Genomic DNA, 6,644 nt, shown 5'->3' with positions numbered 1-6,644 from the left:
AGAGTCCTCAGATATGTAATCCTGTGTGCAGCATGCAGGCAAAATTGGAAAGCTCTTCTCATAATGTTCCTCTGTTTGGGTGACTAGGCTGTATCTGATGTGGAAATGTTGTGCACTGGCCATTACAGGAGCCACTACCTTCAAAACCCAATACCCTTTAATAAGTGTAGCTATGATTTCCAGAAAGTGGCCTTGCATAGTTAAAAAGTTATTTTAAAAATAATTTTTTATGAAAATATGAAAATATTATGCTCTTTGATGTCTTCATTTTTTAAAAAAAATATTTCCTCAAATATATGAATATTTTCATTCCTGTGCCATGATATAGGCTATAAATGTAGAGGGTAGTGCAGCTCCCTTATTATATGGTTTGCAATAGGAGAATATTTGTTTCTCTTCAAACCACACTAAACAGGTCAGTCTCCATAATCCATAAGCTGCCTTCCTCACCACCTTATTCCAGTCTTGATTATGCCAGAGAATGAATTCTGTGGGGCATGTCAGACCTTTATTCCACACAAAGTTCTTAAACCTTCACAGGGTCAAAATTACTAAAAAGCAGTATTTTCCATGTGTTTCCTAGTGCTTTCTCTCTCCTAATTAGTTTTGATTTGTAATTTCTCATGGTTAGCACAGCGTGTCCACACTTCCATCATAAATGCTACTGGAAAGATGTACTTCACACTCAATACTGTTTTTAAATGCTAGGTTTTCCCAGACCCGGGAAATACCTTAGGTGAGTAACCTTTCCCTGGAGGTGGGCCGTGTCAAGGCCTCTTTCCTCAATGAACAGGAAGAATCCAGAAGAATGAAGGCAAGCATCCAAGTAATCTTTGCAGGGAGTGAGGGTGTGTGAAGGGAACCCTCACTCAGTAGCCAAGTTTGATTTAGTTGTTCATACATGTGGCACAAAGAAACTTGTGGGAGGGGAGAGAATAAGAATGGATGTGTTTAGCTGCAAAGAGGGTCAAGGAATAAGATTTGGAGGAGGCAAAGGAAGTCACAGAAGGTCAATCACTGATGTCTGTGGAGTGCTGGAACTATTGGGTGAGAAAGGTGCAAATCAATTCAGTTGTTTCTGTAGTATCTCTGCAGCCTGCTAGGGCATGTGTTTGCTTGAGGGATGCTGCAGGGCTTGCTGTCACTGTAGTAATAAATGCCAGAAATACAGTGAAATTCACATTCACTCATATTGTGATGGAATTGATACTCATATCATCCTTTCTAACTCAGAGGATCCTCTCTGATGACATAACAGGTGTTGTGTCCAAAAGAAACAGCAAAGAGAGCAACTTGCATAGCACTGGGATGAGCCATAGTACAAAGGGGGAAAGCTTTGATCCCTGTTCTGTGTTTTTCCATCACCAGTGACTAGGGTGAGGTCTGGACTGCAAGTGCCCTCCTTACCAAGAAAGTATATGATGTTTCTTAGCCTATTTCCCCCTTTTACCCTGATGAGTGGCTCATGCAAAGTTGAAAAGTTTGGTGTAGATGGAGCCAGATGCCTTCCATGAGACTGTAGGGCTTGGTAACTGGATAAGGTGAGGTATGTTGGTTAAAACCCCCATAAAGATTTGAACCTGACTTCCTGTGCCACTTTTCGGTGTTCTGATTGCTGAGGAAAAGGAACTACAGTGCCCCCCTTCCTCCTACTGTGCCCTCTGAAATTGCTTTTATGGCCTCAAACTCTTGCACACTCAAAGAGCAATTCTGGAAACACAGGGCTGTGAGCCAAGTAACTTGGTGGTCTTGGGCCTGGAGAGGTAGAGATTGCCAAGGAAATTCATGACTCCTGGTGTGCTCTAAATGCCATGACTAGAAAAAAAACTAGTAGAAATCCTAAATTAGTGCTTAACTTTTCTGCTTTTTTCTCTCACTCTGTTCTGGAAGGACTGTACTTCACAGGGGAGCAGAGAGATAACATGTTGAAGGTAGGTGTGGATTTCTGATCCACAGAGAAGAACCCTTCTGAGTGTTGGAGATTCCTCTTTGAAGTGGATCAAGTACAGATCAATATAGCTAATAACATGTAAAGGCAATCTCCTTATAATACTGTAGAAAAAAAAAAAAAAAAAGAGCAGGACTGCAGTCCCACCACAGTGGAAAAGCAGGGATTGACTATATGGTATGCTGCCAAACAGCTGGTTTGGGCTGTTCTGGACTGTCTGGATCCATCACTGCTGAACATGTGGGATGGTGGGATCATTTCTGGGAAACCTCCCTATTTCACACACAGTGTCACCCCGTAGGTGGAAGCTGAGGTAGTGGCATGAGGAGCAAAGTAGTTTTCTGAAGAGGTCACAAAGGCTAAATACCCTTGGCTAGCTTTCCCAAGGGTCTGTCCTGGCTTGGGAGAACAACCCTGGTCCAGTTAATTGGGGGAAGAGAGAACTTGGGATGAGTTTCCTTGCAGTAAGGGCATGGTTTGTGCATCTGTACCTTGTGTCAGCAGAGTCCCTCCTGATTTTTATGTGCTGCAATGTCAGCAGGATCATACCCAATGTCCTCAGCACCCTGCCCTAGCATGGACTTTTGTTATGTGTGAGGTTTCTCTGAGACATATTCTGGGTCAGCATGAGCTCTCATTTGTCTTTTAATTGAGTGCACATTTGTCCTGATGCAGAATTTTGTCTTTGCTGTGTTCAGTGATCTTGGACTGATTTGAGATCTTCACCCATGTAGCTCTGCAGTCTACAGAGCAGAAATTGAGCAGCTTCTTCCAGTGGTACCCCTGGTGTCCATGTGTAAGTGTTGTATACACGTTGTCTTCCTTTCCAGCTCCTTCTTTCTGTCCTCTTTTTCTATTTGGTTCTGCTTTGCATTTTATTTGCAATGTGTTGTCCTGTTGTGAGTATTGCTCATGCATGTTGAGTTAGGGTTCCCCAAGGAGTCTGTCTGGCATTGGAAAATTAAGTTTTTTTGGTTTTTGCACTCTCAAAGCCCTTTATTATGAGCTGGGGTTTTGGCTCCGGGGTAGTAGGATGTTGGGAAGAGCTGAAATATGGCACTGCTGAGAATCAATTAGTGTAAAAACTGCTCTAGTACCCAACTACGTGCTGATTACTCTGCCCCCAAAGGCAAATGTGTTTGCATTTTAGGTCACAAGTGAAATAAGCTTGCTGAATCTCATTCTAACATGTCACTCTCTTACGGACTTTCTTCTCCACCTCAGTGCTTACCTCTAGACATGTGAATTTTCTTGTTGAGAGCTGGGAGAAATGTTTTGGAATAGCAGATCCCTCCCTTCCTCTCCCCCCAAAAAATAAGGAAATTGTCTTGCAAATACAAAACTGATTTATTTCCAAGTCTTTTGGTCTGGCAGATAGCAACAAGGAGACACTGGTTTTACTCACGGTAGAAAGGTTGTTGTCTCATCTTAAATCTTCAAATTTGACTTGCTCTACACAAGGGACGTGAGTTTGTCCTCACTGCTTGCTGTGGAGATTTGAGAAATGTCTTGCACATCCCAGGCATGTGATTTCTTTTTCTTTAAGAGTCCCTGTAACACTGGCTTTGCTTCCACATTTAAACAATTTGTGCACCAAATTGACGAATCAACTCTGATTCTAGTTACAAGATGATCTTAATCAGTTAAGGAATGTACCAGCCTCTCTGCTGTTGAATACCCTGCACTTCCCTAGAAAGTGGTAATGGTTAAATATTCTGCCAGCCTGGAGGTGAGCAGCTTTTGGGCTTTGCTGAATTCCAGAAAAGAATGAAATGAAGAAGCGTCATTAAATGAGGACCCTGCTGCATGCAGCCAAAGGCATTGCCTTTTGTGGTCACCTATCCTCTCTGACTGTTTTCAAAACTCACTATCTCCCCTCAGTTATCATTACAATTTGACCAGGAGAAGAGATCTCATTTTTGCACACAGGCCTTACTGGCAGGCAACAGGTAAAAACTACAGGAGGTACTTTCTTCCTTTCGCTGTGTCCATTTCTGTCTACCCAAAATTGCATCCCAGTTTTGGCCGTGGCTTGATATGGCCATGTGCACTTTCCTCCACACTCTTGTAAAGTCTCTTGGCAGCTTTGTGGTATGAAAATGTGATATAAATTCAAGGGGCATTCTTTAATGTAAGACTGTAAAAATGTACACAGTGTCCATCACACTTTGCCTCTTATTATTTTCCCTATTTCTCTTGTACAACTTTAGGGAAAATTGGATGCATGTCCTTTCTGAAACAGATTCCTATTCCAGATGCTTAGTCTTGGGGGAGAGGAAGCTCTGTCTCCCTGTGGGGTAAAAAATTCCTCTCCCCGTGCAGTGCAGGGTGGGGTGGTGTAGGCACATTGCACAATACCTGTGCCAGTGCTTTCCTGTTGCTTCACCTGCTGAACGTGAGCATGCACATGCTGCTGCATCCAAAGCCCTGTGCTCTGCCCTGAGCTTGTGTAACAGCAGTGAATGCCAGGTAAGCCTGGGCTATAATCAACTGCTGTGGCAACTGCTATGCTGCTGGGGATGTTAGCACATCACCTGGGTTTCTGCTGACCACACCAGCTCTTAGTCTGCTAAAAGAATCTAAAGTGCTGCATAGTTTGTTCTCTTTGCTGTAAAGTAACTTGTGCATAGCTGAAGCTACGAATGGATTCTTTTGGAAATATTTTGGATTTCGCTTCGCTTTGCAGCTATACAAAGAGTCACAAACAATTCAGGTTATTTACTATAAAAGTGAGTAAATTTTCCAGTACGTGATTGGGTCTGTTCTTGTCATGTGTGAGTCCTGTCAAAGCAGGAGGTGCTGAAGGCCCCTCTGTCCATGCCGGACCCTTCCAGTTGGAGCAGTGGTGTATGTGACCATTCCAAGTGATGTGTTTCACACCAGGCAGTGAGGCCAGTACGACTCTGAAATGTGTTAGATGGGAGCAAAACTTACTTGGGGCTACAGTTTGGGCTTTTCTCTCTCTTTGTGCAGCTGCTGGTACAATGGGTTTCCCGAGCTCCCACCTGCAGGCCCATTTATATCCCCCATCTAAACCTTTTCTTTGTAGGGCAAGTTGGAGAGCAATGGGGAGCAATGGTCTGAAACTGAGCAGAGTAGGGGGGGAAAAGTAGGCTATATGTCAGTAGCAGTTTCATAACTGATGGAAAGTAATATGGGAGAATTTGCCCCTGGGAAGAGGCTGAATCTTTTTTCATCAGATACAAATGAGGCAATGCAAAGGAGGAGGAGGAGGAGGAGGATTCTATTAAAATTAGAGGGGGGAGGAATTTGATGGCATGACTTGGGCAGGAGGAACTCTCACAATCTGTCCTGTGTTATTTAATCAGTATAGGTTGAATATTTGATTATATGGTATTCCCTGTTAGAAAGGTTTCAGTGTATTGTCTTCCTTACTCACATGTACAAGGTCACCTGCTTTATTAGAATCTCCAGTGCTGCCTGACCTAAGGGAGGAGGATGCCTGGAAAGAGCAGTGAGCTGCAAAAGGGGCTAGTGTGAGCATTTAAGCTAAGCACTAGTTGACATTTGCAGTTGTAGATAACAAGAGCTTTGCCAAAACTGGCCTGAATATTGGCTGTGATTGGAGAATGGCACCTGGTCAAGTTACAGTGCAAAAATTTGTACAGTGCTACTGTTAAGCAGTTGAGCGTTGTGAGCTCTATTTAGGGCTTGTACTTATGAAGCAACTGGAATAACATGTTGGGTATGGTGGTAACTCCTCCTCTCTGGCACTTGAATTTAGACTTGGATTTTGTTCAGTTTTTTGACCGGTACCTCAGCTGTTTGCAAAGGGGGCAAAGCAGGACTTAAGACAGTGGTTCTGAACACCTTGGGTGCAGAGTTCCATCTGACCTTGGGATTGTCCTTAGATCTACACTAGGAGGTTTCTAATATATCTGAGGAGAAAGAAGACACATCTGCCCCACTTTTGTTTTTTATATCCCCCTCTGGTCTAACTGAGTAATAGAATAAAATGGGAATTGCTCTTGGGTAACCGCCAGGAAGCAGAATTCTTCTTTGTTGATGTAGATTTATGAATGGATTTATAAATGCTGTGTGAGGGCCACCCCTGCTGAAGGAGCCTGACTTCTCTAGTGGTGCCCACTGAGCTCATCCAAGGATGTATTTGCACTTGACCCTGTTGGGAGCCTTCCCTGCTGCTCCTGTGAAGTGGTCATCCTTGTCCCTCTTTGTCTCAGCTCTGAGGAGCACACCATGACCATACAGAAGAGTTTCCGTGAACTGTACGCTCTGGCATTTTCCTGCTCCAGTCACTCCAGGGATAATAAATAGCAATGGTAATAAATAAAAGCAGATGCTATAGACTGAAGCTTATGTATGACACATTTTCCAATGTATGTACATTCTAGTACATGAAGTACTCTCTCTCTCTGAGTGTATGGTTTAGTTTCATCTCCGATACCTCTCCAGTGTACCCCTTCAGTGGCAGGAAACTGGGATTCTTGGGCTCAGGAGGGAGGCAAAGGAGCCTTCTGCAGGTGTGGGTATGGGCAGATGCACTATAGGCTGTAAACAAGTAGTCTGAAAAAGAAGTTCATGCTGAAGGAGTTGGTCTTCCTTACCCTGGTGTACATTCTTCTGCCTTCATGTTTATAAGAATTTTTAAGTGAACAGAAATTTTCTTGGGTTAATTTCAGTTAGTTGAGCATGAAAGAAGTTTAAAGGATTTTTA

This window comes from Pyrgilauda ruficollis, unplaced genomic scaffold (assembly GCF_017590135.1).
Source record: "Pyrgilauda ruficollis isolate IOZ18807 unplaced genomic scaffold, ASM1759013v1 scaffold80, whole genome shotgun sequence".
In the NCBI taxonomy this organism is placed as follows: domain Eukaryota; kingdom Metazoa; phylum Chordata; class Aves; order Passeriformes; family Passeridae; genus Pyrgilauda; species Pyrgilauda ruficollis.
The sequence above is the reverse complement of the archived record's forward strand: the minus strand, read 5'-3'. Positions refer to the sequence as shown.